The sequence below is a fragment of the Elephantulus edwardii genome, unplaced genomic scaffold (genome assembly GCF_000299155.1).
Source record: "Elephantulus edwardii isolate Elephantulus edwardi_28Jun2011 unplaced genomic scaffold, EleEdw1.0 scaffold00009, whole genome shotgun sequence".
Taxonomy (NCBI): Eukaryota; Metazoa; Chordata; class Mammalia; order Macroscelidea; family Macroscelididae; genus Elephantulus; species Elephantulus edwardii.
Genome location: NW_006399759.1, coordinates 33,178,721 through 33,201,113, shown reverse-complemented (window position 1 = coordinate 33,201,113; position 22,393 = coordinate 33,178,721).

The window sequence follows — 22,393 nt, the reverse complement described above, 5'->3', positions numbered from 1 at the left end:
TCTTTTTTAAATGATGTATAGCAAGTTTTTGCTTACATGTGATATTAATGATATTATTCAATAGCTTTAACATTCTGTTGGTTCATCTTTCTTGGGAATGAGAACAAATATGGACCTATTCCAATCCATTAGCCATATAGCTGTCCTCCAAATTTCCTGACATAGACTGGTGAGTTAACCCAAGGCTACATACGTTAATTGAAAAACATCATTTTGCATCTCATTGATTATTCTTGGGGCTTTAGTCTTTACCAATGCATTCAATACAACTTCACCTTCCTCCTTCATTACCATTGACTCCTGGTCAGATGATACTTCCTCAAATTTTTAAGTGTCAATCAGTATGCTTTGGTACAGTGATTCTGTGTTTTCCTTCCATCTTCTTCTGATGCTCGGAGTGTACAACCAAAAGAATTCTTGCATTGGATTCCCCTTCTCCAAGGATAGAGTATTCATGATTCCTTAAATTTGCTTTTCTTGCTTTTCTGTATTTCTCTTTGCCAAAAAGATTCTTCTTTTAAAAAAAATCGTGTTGTTATGTACCATTGAGTCACTTGCGACTTATAACAACCCTATATATACAATAGCTCTGAATCCTGCTCTGTCCTGAGACAACCTTATCTTCTCTGCAAAACCCACACCCATTACCGCAGTCACTGAGTCAGTCCATCTCATCAAGGAAAAATAAATATCCTCCAATCAAAACTTCCCTTTTGGTTTTGGGCAAAATTAGCAACTACATAATCCACAACACTTTTTAAAATGTGAATTGTTTACTCTTTTTCTCTTTCAGTATGCTGGAATTTTTATTCTTTACGAAAAGGAACTACTTCATATCTCCACAAATTCTCACTCCCCATTGCTTATCCTGGTTCTTGATTCATAAATTGTCTTCAATAGATAGCTCTTAAATAGAAATTTCACTTGTATGTGCATATGGATTTATCTTTTGAACAGAGTGTGAGCCTCATAATAAAAGAGATTTTTCTCTTATTCTTTCATTTATCAAAGCTGCAGACATTTTCTGGCACTTCGTAAGTACTCATTAAAATTTAGAAGAATAATTTCACATGGCTGGACTCTTCTTTCCTCTCATCCATAACCGTGACATATCCATAAGCTTCACAAGCAGAGCTCCCTGTGATAAGTGACTGGAGAAGAACTGATATCGGCATAGATTTTCCCCTTCCCCATATCATAAATTATTCTGAAAATATATATAACTTCAGGAGAAATTATAGTGCAAGGGGGAAAAATCCACAACATGTATTCATGTTCAAGAATACTCTAACCTTCAATCTAGTTTAACCTGAACTCACACAACTGAATGGGAATTTGGTGTTATAAACTGTTGAGTAAGAATTTACTCACAGCGGATCCTCTATCGGGTTTTCAGAGGCAGCAAATATCATGTGAAGAGATTTTAAAATTCTGAAGCTGGACTCACTCATACAACTTAAGTTATAGAACTTCTGTGGTTTCTAAAATCTTGTCACTTTTCGTGCTTTAACCTCCTCTGAATTCATTTCCCCAGGGAATATTTTCTTGATTGTTATTTTATTTTCATTAAAATTAGAATATTTTAAAAGCTAAACCCTATTTTAATATTAACAGTTACAATAGATAAATTCCCAGGAGGTAATTTCTACACCTAAAGCATACTTAACTCATAGAGTAAAAATTCTAGTTCCAGTTCACTAGAGTAAAAATCCTAATTCTAGTTTACTCCAGCAGAAACCTAAAAAGATTGGACTGTGAACAAAGGACATGCAAAGCTCTGTATGTAGATTGGCAGGTAAGTCATGTAGACCCTTGGAAAGTGACGTCCTCAGATGAATACACCTAAGCCTTAAAGAGACAGACTCCTACAAGAATGGATGGTACCAGGTATTGTTCTCACTGAGTACAAGAGTCATGACATTAACTATTTGATGTAATTCACTCAGTGTCTGTTCCTAAAGAGTATTTTATTTTCATTTATATATTTTTTTAAAAGTATTTTTAAGAAGCCTAATTCTTTCAGATACAGAGGGGTGAAATTAGGAATTAATGTGTTTAAGAAATGCTGGATGCAATAGCTTCCTCATGAAGGGGTTAAAAACATTATGGAATTTTATTGAATTCATTTTGAGACATACTGATCCATTGTAGTACCTGGTAAGCTTCTATTTACTCTAAAGTGAAGATTTTTAAAATTGGTTTTATTTACGTGAGTCAAATTGTTAGGTTTATTTTAAGCAATTAGGTCTGGTAAAAAAAATGAGTCCAGATAAGTCTGTGAAAATTAACGTGAATAATAATTAAAAATCATCATTTTATACACCCAGAAAAATATGAATGGACAAAAAGAGGATTCAAGTCTCAACCACATTGTCTATTGAATAAAAATCTGAGCAGTCTGAAATATACAATTTTGTTCTGCTATTATGATTGACTTATTTGTCTCATTCATAGTGCTACGATCTGCAGAAGAGTGTTATCAGTGATTTCAAATCCACAGAGACTTCTCTCTATCAATAATGTCACTCAAATTCCCAACATGTATCTTGTGAATCTGAACTTGCATGCCCCACATCAATATCTGTTCTTGACTGTTGGGAAACCTGTATGTCCATGTAGACTATTCATATTTGAGAATGAACTATGCAATTGTGGTTCCCTTCATAAGTTAAAGTTGATTATTTTTCTTTCTTTTTGGTTTGTTTGTTTTGTGGTTTTTGTGTTTTTTTTTAAACTATGATTTCAGTTCAAGGATACAGAACAAACTGATATTTCATTCAACCATTCATATACCTGTTGTTTCCTAACATTGACTACAATATTCATATTATATAATCACTCATCTATTTCTCTTTGGTTCTTTTTATTACTCATTCCTCCACCCCCTCCCTTCCTGTTTTATAACATCCCCATGTTATTATTGTTCACTTTATAGATTTTTCTATTGTTTTGTTGAATACTATGGTATGTTATGTTATTATGATATGTTCAGTTCCTGGCTAACGGCTATTGTCTTTAGATAAGCAGTATCCTTCAGACCAGTAAGCCTGACCATTATTGCGATTTTATCAAACAATATCACTAATATTACACAAAACCAATGTTCTGTTAACAATTATCCAGAAACTACTAAAGCAGTACACCAGTAGAGAACTACCATATGTGCAAGCTGGGTTTAGAACAGGCTGTGGCACTAGGAACATCACAGTCAATGTTAGATGGATCTTGGCGTAAAGCAGAGTACCAGAGAATGTGTATCTTTGTTTCATTGACTATGCAAAGACATTTGAATCTGTGGATCACAATAAATTGTGGCTAACCTTGAGAAGAATGGGAATCCCAGAACCCTTATTTGACCTCATGCAAAACTTATAATTGAACAAGGAAGCAGTTGTCAGAACAGAGCAGGGAAACACTTCATGGTGCAGGATCAGGAAAGATGTGGTGCAGGGATGCATCCTATCTCCTTACATTTTTAATCTATATACAGAGCAGGTAATTCAAGAGGTTGGACTTTATGAGGAGTAGTGTGGAATCAAGATTGGAGGAAGACTCATCTACAATCTGTGTTATGCAGATAACACAACCTTGCTTCCTGAAACTGAGGCAGACATGAGGCGTATGCTACAGAAGGTCAAGAACTGTATCTTCAATATTGATTTAAGGTCAAACTCAAGAAAACAAAGATTCTAACCATGACCAATTGATAGCTTCATAATAGACGGAGAAGAAAGTGAGATTGTTAGCAACTTCACCTTGCTTGGCTTTACAATCAATACTCTTGGCACCAGCAGTCAGGAAATCAAAAGACAACTTACAATAAGGGAGTCTGCTGTCAAGGACCTCTCTAAAGGACCTCAGAATGATGTCAGTCTGGAGACTAAAGGATGCTTGATACAGGCCATAGTCTTTATAATTATTTGCTTATGCATCAGAGAGCTGAACAAAGACTAAGGTGATAGAAGAATCGATGCCTTTGAGTTGTGGTGTCGGAGAAAAGAGATGAACATGCTGTGGACTGCCAGGAGAACAGACAGGTCTGCTCTGGAAAGGGTGAAACCAAGCTGCTCCCAAGAGGCAAAGTTTTGGTTTTGGTTTTTTTTTTCAATATATTTAATCATTTTTGTATCCTGGGATGAAAGGTGTTTGTTTCATTTTATCTTTTTCTGTTTTTAAAAAAATTTAATTTGATATTAGTTTGCTCACAAAATGTGTATACATTGTGTTTCACACTATTCTTTATTCATATGTGTTTCATATAATCATTCCCAAGTATTATGTTTTACAAAATTTATCACTGTTGGATCTTGCCCATTATTGCCCAATCTTTTCAGGTCCCTATCAGATCCTTTCCATTTCCTTCACCCCCTCGCTCCACCCACCAAACTGTGAAGGCAAGGATTTTGAAGCTCTCATCTATTTTGGGCACGTGGCTTGGGGACCAATTCTTGGAGAAGAACATCATGCTTGGAAGGGTGAAGTGACAGTGCAGCAGAGAAGAATCAGGATGAAATGAATTGACTCAATGACTGGAGAAATAGGATTAGGTCTATTGGAGATGATATGGACTCAGGATAGGCCATGCTTCAGAGCTGTTGTGCATAGGGTCACTATGACTGACCAAAGACTCCACAGCACATAGCAACAACAACAAAAACAACATATATCTCTCACTGTAACCAGGATTTTTATTCTGATCCCTTTCAGAGCAAAATACAATTACTCAGTACAAGCTAGTTCTTCTGGTCTCAGTGTTGTTGATATGTTGTTATGGGCCATCGAGCTGCTTGTGACTCATAGTGACCCTATGTACAACAGCCCTAAACCCTACGCGGTCCTATGCCAAGCTCGCTGTCTCCAATACACCCACCCCAATTACCCCAGTCACTGAATCAACTCCACCCCAAGTATACTCCGCTCTGCAACCCTCATTCTGGACTCTTAAGATAATCATAATGTCCTAAGAGTCATTTCCATTTTTAAACTTTGGGTTTAAGTATTTTAAAGCATTTAGGCATTTTTATAAAGCAGACTATCCTCCTTATAAAGAGTACTGTTGTTGATTGCCTTTGAGTCGGCACGACTCATGTTAATCCTATGAACTAAAGGCCTGAAGCCCCTCTATTAACATTTATCAAAGTTCATAGAATTTCCAGAGGAAGTGGATGCCACTCATACTTCCAATCCTGTCATAGTGTGTTATGTGCCATTTAGTCACCAGTGATGTATAACAACCCTATGTACAGTAGCTCTGAACCCTTCCCTGTCCTGAGCCAGTCTCACTAATTCTGAAACACCAACCCTCATTGTCCCAGTTACTGTATCAATCCATCTCATCTGAGGTCTCCCTCTCCTGAGCTGTCCGTCCAACATTCTGAGCATGATGTTCTTCTCCAAGGCCTGATCTCTTCTGAACATGTGCCCTAAGTAAGTGAGGCAGACCTTAAAATCCTGGCCTCCAAGGAGATACATGGTTTCACCTTCTCCAGAACAGATCTATCCGTTTTCTTGGCAGTCCATGGTATGCTCAAGACTCTTCTCCAGTACCACATTAAAGGCATCTATTCTTCTGTGATACTTAGTCAAGGATGACCAACTCTCTGAAGAATAACAAGTAATTGAGAAGATCATGGCCTGGATTAGGCCTAGATTGTCTCTAGACTGACATTGTTGCTATTCAGCACTCTGGAGAGGTCCATGATAGCAGATTTTTTCTTTCTCCAATGCAATTCATCTTTTGATTTCCTGACTGCTGGTGTTAAGAGTGTTGATTGTGGATCCCAGTAAGCTGTAATTGCTAATAACCTCAATCTTTTCTCTATCATGGTACTGCCAATTGGCCCAGTGATGAGAACTTTTGTCTTCTTGATGTTGAGCTTAAATTCATATTGAAGACTACAATCCTTGACCTTTTGCAGCAAGTGCTTAAGGTCTTCTTCAGTTTCAGCAAGCAAGGTTGTGTCATCTGCATATTGTAGGTTGTTAATGAGTCTTCCTCAGATCTTGTTGCCACATTCCTCCTCCTAAAGCCCTGCTTTCTGAATGATCTGTTCTGTATGCAGACTGAAAAAGGTACGATAGTGTTCATTAAAACTAATAAAATTTAATAATAAAAAATTTTTAAAAAAAGAAAGAAAAAGTTATGGGGACAGGCTGCATCCCCGACACACTCCTTTCCTGATTTTAGACCATGCAGTATTTCCTTGCTCTATTCTGAGGACTGTCTTGTGGTCCAAGTATAGGTTTCATATAAGCACGATCAAGTGTTTCGAGATTTCCATTTTCCTCAAGGTTAAACACAAGTAGATTTGAGACTGAAGATATCCTTTCCTGAATGATGAGACTAAGGTAGCCAATGCCCTTCTAAGAGAAAGGTTTTACCTGATCAAGGGATTACAGAGAGCTCACAGATCCAGTCTTGTGTGACTCTGTGGGTTCTTGATGCTGTGTGTGAGAAAGAATACTACTTCTATATAAATGTATGAATGATTTATATATTTCTTCATTGTCCATACAAAAATGGCTACTGTCTCTATATTTTGATATTTCCTAGAAATTTGCAGATAACAAAGTACTACAGTTTGTTCAATTTAAATGTTTCAGGAAAAATATTGCAGGAAGAGATTTTACACTGTGATTAACACAGTGGTGTAACAATGGTCTCAAACATAGCGAAGATTTTAAGAAGGGTATTGGACCAGGTAATTGAACACAGAGTCAATGAATTGAAACCAACACAAAGCATGTGACAAAAATAGTACCTTAGAAGTTATGATACATTTAACATTCATTGGTTAGAAGTTGCATTATTGTGTTACAGTCATTTGTGTTAATTAATTCAGTTACCTCATCACCCTTGACTTTTCTTGCTCTCATCAAGTTAGTCAATGTCTTAAACATGATGGCCGTGTGTCAATCCGTACTGTTGAATTTCATTTGGAGTAAAATAGTGCAATAAACAAGCTTAACTGTCCAAATCTTTAATCCCATTTCTTAGGAAAGCTGGTTTCCTATAATTAGGAAACTAAGATCTGGTGACATGTGGGCTCATTGTTGCTGTGATATCATTTTAGGTCTCTTCAGTAGGAAATAGGAAAACTAAAAAACGTTTAGATATTTAAATAATAAATTCACACTGATATTTCCAATATAAACTTTATATTGTAGCTGTTTTCCTTATTTTAGTTTCTATAAGAAAATGTTAGAAAGCTTTGAATTCTAAGAACAAGTTTATTTCCTTGTTTATAATAAATACATACTTTCATATTTTAATGAGAGGGATATCATTAAGAGTAATTCAATATCACTGCCATCAAGTTGTTTCTGAATCTCAGTGCCCCTCCATTGAGTTTCCAAGAATTTAAACTTAAAGAATGGATATTGCCCATCTTTGTCCCTTAGAGTGGCTGGTGGATTCCAACCACTAAAGACTCTAGCTAGGTCTTTTCATTTATAGGCAGCGTTCTACATAACACACTACCAGAGATCTTTAATATTAATAGGCAAACTCAAATTCACTGGCATATAATTGATTCCAATTCATTATCCCTATATACCACTTCCCAAGGTAATGAATCTTTATAGGAGGAGGTTGTCCATATTTCTTCCACGGAGTTACTGGTATGTTCAAACTGATAATCTGTGTCCTTTTGGTTAGCAACTACATATTTCTACGATGAAGGCTCATTGTTTATTGTTGTTGTCAAGTGCCATTGAGTCAAGTACTACACGTAGTGACCCTTTGAACAACAGATCTGAACCCTATCCTATCCTTCCTTATCATTTCTGACATATTAAACCCATTGTTGCAATCACAATGTCAATCCACCTTGTTTAAAGTCCTCTTCTCTTTTACTGATCCTCTGCCCTTCCAAGCATGATAGTATTTTCCAAGAAATAACCTTTCCCAGCAACATGGTTAAAGTATATCAGATAAAGCTTTACCATCCTTGCCTCCAAAGAGCACCCTGGCTGCACTTTCTCCAGGTCATATCTGTTTGTTCTTTTGGCAGTCCATTGGGATATTTAGTTCACTTCTTCAATATCTCAACTCAAAGACATCAATTATTCTTCTATCATTCTTTGTCCAGCTCTCAGATGAATTAAAAAAAGAAAAGACCATAGTTTGAATAAGGCACATTTTACTCTTCAAAGTGACATCATTACTCCACAGTAATTTAACTGCACTTTTTTGATGAAACATATCTCCTGATCTCTACGTGCTGGTACCAAGGATTTTGATTGTGGACTAAAGTGAGATGAAATCATAGACAGTTTGAATCTTTTTCTCCATCTATTATGAGGATTTCTGTCGGTCCAGTGGTGAGGATTTCGTGTGCTAAGTTAAAGGAGGCTTGGTAGAGTAATGTTTAACATGCTTGGCTTCTAACCTCAGAGTGCGTGGTTAGAACCAACTAGCCACTCAGGTGGAGTAAGATGAAACACTTTGCTCCCATAAAGACTTAAAGCCTAGGAAACTTTATGAAGTTGCCATGGATTTATTTAGGAGTTTTGTTTGTTTGATTATTTTTAATTGTAAATAACTACATTTAAAGTAATATGCTATCTAAACTTAAGTATATTTAAGTAAGATCAGTTTTTGACATTTTTGGTCTCTATATTAGCTTGCACAATAATGTATATTTAGAGTGCACTCAAAAATATATTCGAATTAATTGTTTTCACTTTAGTTATGTTAAAAAATAAAATACAGTTTAGTGAATTTACTCATGCGTTAATGTAGTTATTTTGAGCCAAGAGATGTTCTTTTGTTTAAGAGTAGGAGGTTGTTATCTTCTACATTTTCAGTTTTATTCTTTTTACTTCTTTCTTTGTTCCTGATGTTGTTATGTGTGCCCCTGAGTTGCTTCTCACCCATAGTGCCCCTATGTAACAAAATGGACTTGCCCAAATAGTTTCCAAGCCTGTCATCTTTAGGGGAACAGATTGCCAAGTCTTTTCTTCCATGGAGTCACTGGTGGACTTGACCATCCAGCTCTCAGCTAGAAGCCAAATGCTAGACCATTTAACCTCCAAGGCACTTTTAGTCTTTACAGTTACGAAATTAGTACTAATGATAACATGTACTGATCATTTATCATTTATATTCAGAACAAATAGCACTCATATAAAAACATAAATTAAAAGTATAATTATACTGTGATAGCTATGTTTACAATTGTATTTGTATTAATTGATAATTGATTTAATGTTTATAGAAAGAAAAATAGAAGAAAAATTCATCTCTATTTTGCAGTTGTTAAAACCAAAAGCTTATATTAAAATAACAGAAAAATTGATGCCCTTGAGATGCGGTATTAGAGAAGTGTACTGAATATCCTATGGACTGCCAAAAGAACCAATGGCTATATCTCAGAGAAGGAGCAGTCAGAGTACTCCTCAGAGGCAAAAATGATAAAGCTATATCTCGTATACTTCGGATGTGTTGCTAAGCGAGGTGATTCCTTAGAGAGGGAAAACATGCTTTGAATGGTGGAGGGCCTGCAAGAGAGGAAGACCCTCAACCAGGGAGATTGACGCAGTGACTACTGCAATGAGCTCAAATATATCAGAGATTGTGATGTTGGCACAGGATAGGATAGAGTTCAGATCTCCTGTGCATGGGGTGGCTATGAGTTAGACTCGACAGCACTCAATAGCAATATATTAAAATATGAATTGTCAAATATGTGTGTGTGTGTGTGTGTGTGTGTGTGTGTGTATCTTGCTAGAGAATGGTATTGCTGAGCCATATAATGTAAAAATAACTTTAAACTGTGCTCATCATCCTTGTACTATATGTTTTAAAGACTATGATTCCTGATAAAAATCATAAAAGGGGGGGAAAGCTTTGATTTGATCAGTAGAAGCAGAGACTTTGAATCAATGTGGTTGCTATAGACTTCTTGAGGGAGACTTAGCTTAAACCTGGCAAATAACATTCATTTAGGATATAACTTAAATTCTGGAAAAATATTAAAAAATTCCTTTAAAATTACTTTTATTATTCCATGGCTTAAAAACCAGTAAGATCAAAGATGAAGGTTTGCCTAGTCTACCTGATAATAGAGCTCAAGTTCCTTTCACTAGGATTTGACTTTTATATTAGAAGCTCTAATGGTGTAGTACCTGACATACTGTGCAGTTTGAACTCATCAACTACTCTAAAAGTGAAAGATGGACAAAATGTTCCCTTAAAGATTTACGGTCTTTACATCCTGATAAAGAGTTCCTGTAACTCAGAATATGAATTATCTCTTAACATCAAGAAGACAAAAATCGTCAACACTGGGCCAATAAAACATCATGATGATAGATGGAGCAAGGATTGAAATTGTCATTGATTTCACCTTGCTTGGATCCACAAACTATACCCTTGGCACCAGTAGTCAAAAAGTCAAAAGATGTATTGTTTTGGGAGAGATTGCTGTGAAGGAATTCTCCAAAGTACTGTGGACCAATGATGTCAGTTTGAAGACCAGATGAGCTTGATTTGATTCTATAGTCTTTCCAATCCCCTGCTATGCATCTGAGAGCTAGAAAAATAAATAAGAATGCTAGAGGAAGAATCTCTGCCTTTGAATTGTGGTGCTGGAGAAGTGTATTGAATATACACCATGAACTGCCACAGGAACACATAGATAAGTTTTAAAGAAGGTGCAGTTAGATTGCTCCTTAGAGACAAAGTTGGCAAAGCTTTGTCTTACACACTTTGGGCATGTTGTTAGGAGAGGTTATTCCATGCTGTTTGGAACGGTGGAGGGTCAGCAAAAGAGAAGTAGATTCTCAACCAGATAGGTTCACACAGTGACTGTAGCAATGGGCTCAAGTATGGAAGAAGTGACGAGAATGGCACAGGATAAGATAGGGTTTAGATCTGTTCATAGGGTCTCTATAAAGTCACTCAGCGAGGTACTCAACTCAGTGGCACCTAAGAACAACAATGAGCTAAAATTGACTCAAAAGCAGTCAGCTGAGCAGCTTCAGAGAATGCTTAGTGGCTAGGTGCAACGAATTTTGTTTAACCAGGAAAGTTTATTTTTTTATTCAAGGGAGAGAATTTTTGTATCCTAGCAAATAAGAGAGAGACATTCACAGCAATCAACCAAACTTTGCCTGCTTAGATATAGTCAGGAAATAAGCATACAAACATGGAAAACTGAATAAAATAAATTAATATTTATTTTGGACATGAATCAGCAATGCACACTGGTTCTCTGCCAAGTCTTTCAGAATAATAATAATTTTAAAAAGTTTGAAGACAGGTTAAATTAATTTATTTAAAGATCAAAAAGAGTATGCATGGGGTGTGATTTCATTAAGAGTAAATAATCCAGATGATTTCGAGGTAAATGGCAAAACACTACTCCACACACTGCTTTAAAACTCCCAGAAGTTTGAATCAGGTATAATAGCTTTTAAGTAAGAACAGATTCTTCCAGCTTTAATAAGCAATTTTTCTTAATTACTATTGTCCAAAGGAAAATTACTCAAGGCCTCTGAGTTTGACAAATTGTAAACATAAATGATACAGGAAATTCAATTGAAAAAAGTGGGATTTTAAATTCTTTTAAGTAACTCTATAATCACTTGCTAGAAAGAAGGATTTTACTTTCTGTGTAGTTACTGTTAGGTGTCATTGAGTCTGTTCTGACTTATGCTGTAATTACGAACAATTGGGGGGAGGAACCCACTTCTGATTTTACACCATGATCACAGTTGTTGCCTTTTGTTAAAGCTACTGTTTTAGCCCATGTTAGTAAGAATTATCAACTCAAGTTGAAAATAAAAAAGATAATCCATGAGAATTGTTAATTTGTTGATTTCAATGTTGTTTTCATTTATATAGTTGTTGCTCAAGTAATAGTAATATGTAAAATAGTGACAAGGCATAAGACAGCACCATGAGGATATGAGAACAGAAGTTTGAGGACCTCAGGGCATAAAGACCAATTATAAGAAGAGAATATTCGTAGAAAACCAGTTTAGAGGTGGGGACATCAGGGTAGTGTGAAATGGAAGATTTGGCACTCCCTGTAACTAAGTTGAGGCCCAAGGTGTTGACCTCTGACTCCTACTGGGAACACTAGAAACAGATGTACAACTATCTGGAGCCCATCGGTTGTTATTATTATTCAAGTAAAATTAAATACGCTGATTCTTTTTTTTAAATTAATTTTATTCATTTTAATGAACATTTGCATAAATTTTGGATTTCCATTCATTCAGTGTTGCATTTTTTTCTCCCTGCCCACCCCTCCCCCCACCCCAGTTTACTCTTCTCTTTGAAAAGTAAAAGAAAAATTCCTTCATTGGTATACATTCCCACTTACCCCACCCTAAGTACACTCCACTACGCAACCTTCATTCTAAACTGTTCTCATAATCGTAATACCCAATCATATATTGCTATTAAACTGTTCTCTCCCTCATCTGTTTCAATGCAGTATACATAATTTATCCAATTTTTCTCAATCTCTACCCAACCCTGATGTCATTCCTGTTCTACAACAGTGGCACTATGCAGTATTTGTCCTTTTGTGACTCAGATATTTCACTCAGCATAGTGTCCACGAGGGTAACCCATTTTGTATAATATTTCATGAATTCCTTGTTTTTCAGTGCAGCGTAGTATTCCATTTTGTGAATATACCAGAGCTTCTCTATCCAATCATTTGTTGATGGGCACTTGGGTTGTTTCCAACTCTTTGCTGTTGTGAGCAAAGCTGCAGTAAACATGGGTGTGCATATATCTGCCTGGGTGGCAGTTATGCTTTCCTTAGGGTGTATTCCCAGTAATGGAATTACTGGATCAAATGGTATTTCTATTTGTAACTTTTTGAGAGAGCGCCATACAGTCTTCCATAGTGGTTGCCATTTTGAGCCAAATTCACTTTGGAATCTGATGAAAAGTGATGATTATTTTATAAAAATGCACATATTTATACTTGTTTAAAAATGACTAATAAATGCATGTGTTCATGATCTAAATCTTCCATTAGTTAAGAACCTCTGATTTATAGGAGTAATAAAAGCACTAATTATTTTTTGAGAACTTTCCATATGGTGCCCTTTTATTTCTATGATCTAATTAGATTTTTACCACAAAAACTAGGCAGACATTTTTGTTCATTTATTTATTATTAATATTTTATCACTCATATATATTGTGTTTCATGCATGTACATTGTGTTACATACAGGTTTTCATTTCCATCATATTTGGTTCATTTATATTGTGGGATTTTATATCTTCTCTCCCAATCATCCCAACCAACTAATTTCATGAAAGCGTGCAATCCAGCTACTTCATATCTCATACCCTAACATCCTCCTTTGGATAGCCAATTTCTGATTTGCCCATCTCTGTCAAACCAGTATTCTGAGGAAACAAACACATCCCTTTTGCTGAAAGAGCCTCTGTTCAACTTGGAAACTTTGGACATCTGCATCTATAAGCAATGTCCAAGCCGTAGCTTGAAAAAACCAACCTTAGTTCACAGTATAGACAACTTTGCCTTCATCTGATTGGGTTCTTGCCAACTCATATCCAGTCATCTGTGGCAAGAATTAAATGGGCATCCGCTGGGAGCTCATAAGTCTACACTTCTTCCTGTGCTTCATACCTATTGGTCTCCTCACTCAGCCCTAGCCACTACATGGACCTAAGAGTTTCAGAGTTAATATATGATCCTCTAGATTTGCCAAGATGACAAAGATTCTCACCGCTGGGCCAACTGGCAGCATCAGGATGGATGGTGAAGAGATTGAAATTGTTCACAGCTTCAGTTTGCTTGGCTCCACAGTCAACACTCTCGGCACCAGCAGGTAGGAAATTAGAAGACATATTGCCATGGGAAAGTCTGCTGTCAGGGACCTCTCCAAAGCACTGAAGAGCAATGGTGTCTCTTTGGAGACTAAGATGCGCCTGATACAGGCCATGGTCTTTGCGATCACTTGTTATGCATCAGACAGTTGGGCAATGACTAAGGAGGACAGAAGGAGAATTGATGTCTTTGAGCTGTGGTGCTGGAGAAGAGTATTGAGGGTACCATGGACTGCTAGGAAAACAAACAGATTCATGCTGGAAAGGGTCAAACTGGCTGCTCCTTGGAGGCAAGAATTCTAAGGCTCCGTCTGACATACTTTGGACATGTTGCAAGGAGGGACAGGTCCTTGGAGAGGGACATCACGCTTGGTAGGGTGGACGGACAGCGCAGGAGGGGAAGGCCCCCTATGAGGTGGATTGATTCAGTGATTGGGGTAATCGGGATGGGTGTGTCGGAGACCGTGCAATTTGCACAAGACAGAGCAGAGTTTAGGGCTGTTGTGCATAGTCGCTATGAGTCGCAAGCGACTCGACGGCACATAACAACAACAACACTACAGATTTACTTAGCCTCCATTGCTGATACAGTTATATATGCAGATGGTAGATAAGTTGTGTTTCTGTACATGTTATTTGTTATTGTTATGTGTTGTCAAGTTGCTTGAGACTCATAGTGACCTTGTGCACAGTAGCTCTGAACTCTGTCCTCTCTTGAGACAATCTCACTATCTCTAATACTCCTAGTACTCCAGTTACCGTGTTACTGCATCTCCTACAGGGTTTCTTCTCTTATGTTCTCCCTCTATCCTTCTAAGCATGATGCGACTTCTCCCTCCTGGTAATTTGGCCAAAGTATGTGAGACAGAGCTTCAAAACCCTTGCCTTCAAGGAGAAACTCGATTTCACCCTCTCTAGGACAAACATGTTCTCTTGGCAGTCCATGGTATGTGTGTTCACTATTCTTCTCCAGCATCAGAATTCAAAGTCATCGATTCTTCTTCTGTCATCCTTAGTCATTGTCCAGCTCTCTGAATCATAATAAGCAATTGCAAAAACCATCCCCTGGATCAAGCACATGTTAGTGTCCAGACTACGTTATTGCTCTTCAGCCCTTCTGATAGGTCTCTGCCAGCAGATTTTCCTAATGCAATTTGTCTTTTGATTCCCTGACTGACCACTGGTGTCAAGAATGTTGATTATGGAGGCAAGAAAGCGTAAATTTTTAACAATCTCAATCTTTTCTCCTTTTATCATAGTGCTATCAATTGGACCAGTGGTGAAAATCTTTACCTTCTTGATGTGGAGCTTGAATCCCTATCAAATACTACAGTCCTTGACACCTTTTGCAATAAATGCTTCAGGTCCTCTTAAATTTTGTTGTTTTTTTTTTTTATTATTTTGTGTGCGTGTACCATCAAATCAGATCTGACTGGTGCAGGAGGATATTGCGCCTCCTTCTCCGGCAGAGCATCTGGTGGATTCGAACCGTGTTCCTCTGGGATTGCAGTTCAGTTTCTTGCCATTAGGCCACCAGAGCTCCCCTATGTCCTCTTAAATTTTGTAGAGCAAAGTTATGTTGCCCGCATAATGCAGATTGTTGATTAATCCTCCTCCAAAATTGATACCACATTCCTCCTCATAAAATCGATTCTCTTGAATTATCTGTTTTACAAATAGATTGAAAAGGTAAGGAGACAGGATGCATCCCTGTTGCACTGTTTTCCTAATTTTGAACCATGTAGTTTTTCCTTGCTCTAGCCTTATGATTGCTTCCTGATCTAAGTACATGAGCACAATCAGGTGTTTTAGAATTTCCATTGTTCTCAAGATTAGTCACAATTTTTTTGTGGTCCACACAGCCAAATACCTTTGCCTGGTTAATGAAACACAGATATACATTCCTCTGACACTCTTTGCTTTCAGCCAAGATCTATCTGACATTGGCTATGATGCCCCTCATGTCACATTGCCTTTTCTAAACCCAGACTAAATTAAATCAAAGATGATAATTTCATCAGAGAAAAGCTAGGAACAAATCTATAAGCCCTAATCCACAGCATGAACAGAGTTCCAAGCATAATGAAAAACCTACAACCAGGATAGAATAAAAATAGATGAATGGAATCTTTAATTAAATCCTTATGCACATAAAAAATCTCCAACAGGCTAAAAGAAAATTCATAGCCTGGGAAAAATATTTGGCAATGATACATAAGGGAGTCATATCTAAAATTTATAGAATACTCCAGTACGTCAACAAGAAAAAGGTAAACAAGTCAGTTGCAAAATGGGCACATGGTATGCACAGACACTTCAACAAAGAAGAAATTCAGATGGCAAACACATGAAAAAAATGCTCAAAATCTCTAGCTATCAGAAAGATGCAAATAAAAACAACTATGAAATATCACCTCATTCGGCAACAATAGCAAAGTTCAACAAGGCAGCAAAACAACAAATGCTGGCAAAGTTATGGAGAGATTGGAACTCATATCCACTGCTGGTGGGAATGCAAAATGGCACAACTACTATGGCAGGCTAATGCTTTCTGAAAAAGTTGGAAATTGTAGAAAAAAATGTTGGAAATAGTAAACCCATACGTTTAGCAATTCTACTATTTGGAATATACCCTAAAGAAACCAGAGCCATGACTTTAACAGGTGTATGTGCACCCATTTTTATTGCTGCATTATTCACAATAGCAAAGAAATGAAAACAAATATACTGTCCATAGACAAACAAAGGGATAGAAAAATTGATAGATTCCCACCACGGAATATTATGCAGCATTGAAAAACAATAAAGTTGTAAAACATCACACAACATGAATGACTGTGGAAGACATTATGCTGAATGAAATATCTCAGTCACAACAGGACAAATGCTGCACAACACTGCTGTTATAAAATAGTACTGACAAGAAGTTGCAGGGAAAATAGGAAAGAATGGATAAAAAATGAATATTGTCTTGGAACAGATGAAGGAAAGAACTGTATGAAAGGAATGTATTATATGGAATTATATGTAAGAGAACAGTGTAAGAAGAAGATATACATTTCAAAGTGGAATGAGGGGAGTAAAAGAGGGACAGGGAGGAAAATTAACAACAATGAATGAATGAAAACCTAACCTTTCTGTAAACTTTCATTAAAATAACAATTAAAAAATTTAAAAAGCCAAACAAACAAACCCATAAAATCCTTGCCTACAAGGAACAACTTCATTTCACCCTCTCTAGGAGAGACCTGTTTGTTCTCTTAGTAGTTCATGGTAGGCTGAACTTCCTTCTCTGGCACCACAACTCAAAGGCATCGATTCTTCTTCTATCATTCTTATTCGTTATCCAGCTCTCAGTGCATAGCAAGCAATTGCGAGGGCCGTGGCCTAGATCAGGTGTACCATAATCTCTAGAATAACATCATTACTCTTTTGCTCTCTGGAGAAATGTTTGACAGCAGATTTTTCCAACAAGACTCATCGTTTGACCTCCAGACTAGTGTCAGGAGTGCTGATTTTGAATCTGATTAAATAAATGTAGATATATCATACAGCCCCGATGCACCATGTCTTGATTTTAAACTGTGCCGTGCTCCCTTGCTCTGTTCAGACAATTTCTTCTTGGTTTGTGTATAGGTTTTGCATAAGCACAGTTAAGTGTTGTGGAATTCTCCTTCTTCTCTATGTTAATGTTAATTTGTTGTAATGCACACAGTCAAAAGTCTTTATTGTTTAAAATAGATGTGCATATACATATGTTATCATTGTAAAAATCAGGACACAAAAATAAGTCACCATCTCCAAATTTTTCCACCATTTTGGTTTATCAACTCCAAGAGATTTTTGCCTGGAGTTATCTTAACAAATCACTATAAATTGGATGACAGAAACCCAGAAATTTATTCTCACTATGTTGGGTATTTGCTCTCTATCTGTACCTCTCTGTGAGTGTGTCTCTATCTCTGTTTCATGATCATCAATCAAGTAGAAACAGAGTCATACCTGACCCATCCTCAGGTCTTTGGGAAGCTGTAAATTAGAATATAATGATGGATTTGAGTCACTAGAGAGGTGTGACCGTTGGGTTAGTAGCACAACTCTATATGGACTAGACCATCAGAACTAGAAGTTAAAATGAAGGTACTAGGACTATGATTTGTCGTCTGAAAGCCACAGGGAAGAAAACTTTCTTGTGTTTTCCAAGGTTCTGGGGGCTCTTGGCAATTCTAGACATACCTTTTTACCTGTAGGTACATTATTTGAATCTTCCTCTCAATTTTTATATGACTCTTTTTATCTCCCTTATATATTTTCTCTTTTTCTAAGAACTTGTTACTGGATTTATAGCTTTTCTAACCTAATTGTCATTTAATTAATTTCATATACTTTATTCCAGTTAAAATTACACTTTTAACTTATGTATGGATACTGATTTCAGTGGAAATTGTTTTACACATTTTCTATATCTTATTTTTCTAGATTCTTAAAAGAAATATGGTACTCCAGAACATGTTGTGTCTAAATTGCTTTATTTTATATACTTTAATATTCATCCATAGGGATATATTTATTCCATTTTATTGAAACATATTTTTGTTTCTATAGTTTTCTGTTTTATATAGAAATATAGGTAAACACCTCCTGTGCAATTTATGGCCTCTGAAAACATGTTGCAAAGTTGGCTGTGGGTCTGTTTAAACACAAAGGAAATCTGAAAAAGAAAGAAAGAAGGAAAGGAGAGGAAGGGAGGAAGGAAGGGAGGAACGAAGGGAGGAAGGAAGGAAGGAAGGAAGGAAGGAAGGAAGGAAGGAAGGAAGGAAGGAAGGAAGGAAGGAAAAGAATCACCTTGATGAAAATCAGGATTATTGTCTGGTTTTTATTTTACACTATCCTGAATAGATGTACATACTTACGTACAAGTCATTGGGTCTTCATACTGCATGTGTAGATAGCTAGCAGTGAAATGACAAAACCAATGATAAGCTTATAAGCATTTGACTTTATAAGAAAATGTCTAACAATCTGATCACATGGTTGGACTGTGTAATATTTTACCAGCAGAATGTGAAAATTCCTTCTGTTATGTATACTCACCAGAGTTGATATGGCCAGGTATTTTATTTGTTGCTTTAAAGAATATACAGTCATGTTTTTATCTTTAATTTGCATTTCCCTGATGAGTAAGGATATTGAAAATCTTTTCATGAGTATATTTTTGTATGAGCCATTTATATATTTTTATCAAGTTCCTGTTGAAATCTTTTAGTCACATCTTATTGCATAATTGTCTCCTTAAAGATTCATTTGTAATACTTCTTTATATATTCTGGATACCAGCACAAATCTTTTTTTACATGAACATATTGAAAACAATTTCTTCCAATTGGTAGTTTACTTGGGGTTTCTTACATATCTATTTTAACAATTTACATTTTAATTTCATTGTTGTCAGACAGTACACTCTGTATAATTACAATATTTTCAAATTTATTGAGGTTTGTTTCATGGCACAGCATATGGTCTGTTTTGGTTAATGCATCATATGCTTTTGTAGAAGAAGTATATTCTGTGACTGCTGGTTACAGTATTCTATAAATATTAGTCAGAGCAAAATAGATAGTACTAGTATTTAGACTCTCTCTCTTTACTTAGGGAGTTCTTGTGGCCTACCTAGTTCTATTAATTTTTGAGAGGGGAAAAAAGAGAAGTGTTATTGGCTCTTATTATGTAGAATCCTACATTTATCCATTGAATTCTGTCGCGTGTGTGTGTATGTGTATGTGGGTGTGTGTGTGTGTGCTGAGGCTCTGTTAACAGCATAAGAATTTATGCTTTTTGTGACTGTTAATGACTTATCCTTTTTAACCTTATAAAGTCAGTCTTCACAATATAGTTTGTCTTGGCTTATGACTTATCTTGATAAAATTACTCTAGCCTTTATATGGCTACTGTTGCCTGTTTCCTTTCCCCATAAATTTACTTTTTATCTGTATGTCTATTTAGAATTAAAATTATTTGTTAAGCAGTAAATGTTTGAGCCTTGTATTTTTATTCATTCTAGTCATCTCTGATTTGCTATTGATGTGTTTATTATAGATCAATAAAGTTATGGGTTGAGTTATGTCTCTAAAAAGATATATTTTTAATTCTAACACATATACTTAAGGATGGCATCCCATCTAGAAAACGGGTTTTCTGTTATCTTAATTAAGAGCTCTCTTTTTTTAAAAATTTATTTTAATGAACATTTACAGAGATTTTGGATTTTCATTCATTCATTGTTGAACTTTTTTCCTTACCCCTCTCCCTCCAGTTTGCTCCTCTCTTTGAAAAGCAAACGATAAACGTCTTCATTGGTATAGCTCTCTCTTAATTGACAGAAATTGATAGAAAGAGAACTCTCTTCCTACTGTCAAGTCAGACCCAAATCTACTGTTGAGTCAGAATCAAACCCTCCAGAAGATTCCAAAGCTATAAGCTGCAAAGGAGGAAAATGACGTTCTGCAGAGGAGACGCTGGTACACTCACATCACTAGAGAGGTATGCCCTTTGGATGAGCAGTGCAAGTCTCTACGGCCTCTTCTGCAGAGTTCCCCAGAGCAGACTAGAGTATATCTTAAACATACTCACTTTGCGATATTAAAAATAAAGCAGATTGGGTAAAGAAACAGTGAGTACAAGTTGAAAAAAAAGACAGATGCATGTACAGATCTCAAAGAAACACAGAAAAGGGTGCTACAGGAGTTGCAGTAAGAATTTCTCTCAGAGCAGAGAGAAGAATTTTCTCATAGATTCATGTGCCCTGAATTCAGACTTCTATGCTCATTAACTGTGAGAAAATACATTTCTATTCCTTAAAACTACCCATTTGTGGTATTTCTCTTGAAGTAATACTCAATATAAACCCAGAATTCATAACAGGAATGAAATTCTGTTCTGAAAAATACATAATATGTAGGTGTATTTTTTAATTGGATAATGAATAAAATCTGGAGGGTTTTGTGTGGCTTTTTGCTATTCTTCATAATAAAGCCCTAGTTTGTCTTAAAGATGGAGCCCTGGTCATTCAGACTGTCTGAAGAATAAAGATATGGAAATCTGTGTACAAAAAATTTATAGCCTTGGATAATCTACGGAACAATACTACCCCACAATATAGGATCATTAAAAATAGAAATTAACAAGAGTTCTCTTTTTGCCTTGAAGAAACTCTTGGTGCAATTATAGGCATTTCAGGTGATTTTGATGAAAGGTAGGGAAAATTGAACACTGAGATAAATGTTTCTCTCATCTTGAAAACTATGTTGCTAGTAATGTGACTATTAAATGTGCGTAAGATGAGGCTTTAAGCAGAAATGATGGACATGTGATTAAATACTGGAGATAAGGTAATGGGTTTTTTCAGTAGAAAAGGATATATCTGAATTTTCTTTTTTTTTCTTTCTTTTTTTTTCTTTTTTTTCTGAATTTTCTAAGGGATTTTATGAATTAGAGTTGGCCAGATAACACCTAATAAGAATAACAGAACTTGTAAGCTTTACAAAGAACTTAGACATTTGGCTGAGGAGATTTTTAAGGATGGTTTCTCCTTGTTTCTAATAGTAAAAGGAAAACAATAAATTTTAAAATGTACTGTTTGAAATGTAACCGTAAGTTAAGTGTTTTGAGGTTTCTATTATACATAAAAAGGAGAAAGGTTCTTGAAAATCTTTTACCAAGGTCATGGTTAATACATCTCTTTTAACAGAGTATGCCTATGACTAATAATAGTTAACTACTCCAGCAGAAAAGGAAAAAGATAGTACAAAATGAAAAAGCTGTGGTCTTCTAGAATTCTACAGGCAAAAAAAGGACAACTAAAATGATTTCATTGTAAATATCTGTTGCCTTCAAGAAAAAGATGACATCAACTTGAGAATAAATCATAGATTAGCAGAACTATTGGAGCCATGGTTTTCTTCATTCAAAATACAGAACCATAGCTTTTTTCCCCCAAGGGGTAGTTAAATGGCTCCTAAGCTCCAAGGAGTTTTTGTTACAAAACATGAGATTTCCATAAAGTCTGGCTATCAGGATGCACCCACTATATAAAACTGATGAATTGGAGCTGCCACGCCCAAGGGCCTGAGCATGGAACTGTTTGAGGTCAAGAAGTTAGAGTCACTATACAAGTAGACTAGAACAACGGAACGACCCCAAATCTAATGACCCAGGTTTCATTCCCAGGAGGAATAGAGAGCAGGACTGATGCACAAAATTTTGAAATCTTCACTCAAAATCTAAAATGCATGGATAATGTCAAGAATCTGGAGGGAAGAACCATTAACCCTGCTATCAAGGAGAATAGAGGAATATTTTCAAATCTTAAAAGACAATAAAATGTTCTCTACTGATTTATAAAAGAGTAGCCAGCATGGAAGCAGTAATATCAGATCTTCACTTTTTTAAGGGGAAATCTCCCTTAACAATGCCAGAAACACAATGCTGATTCCTAAGAGGTCAGTCAGTACTGCTTTCATCAGTATTTGTATCAATTATATAACAAACCACCCCTTTTATTGCAATCACT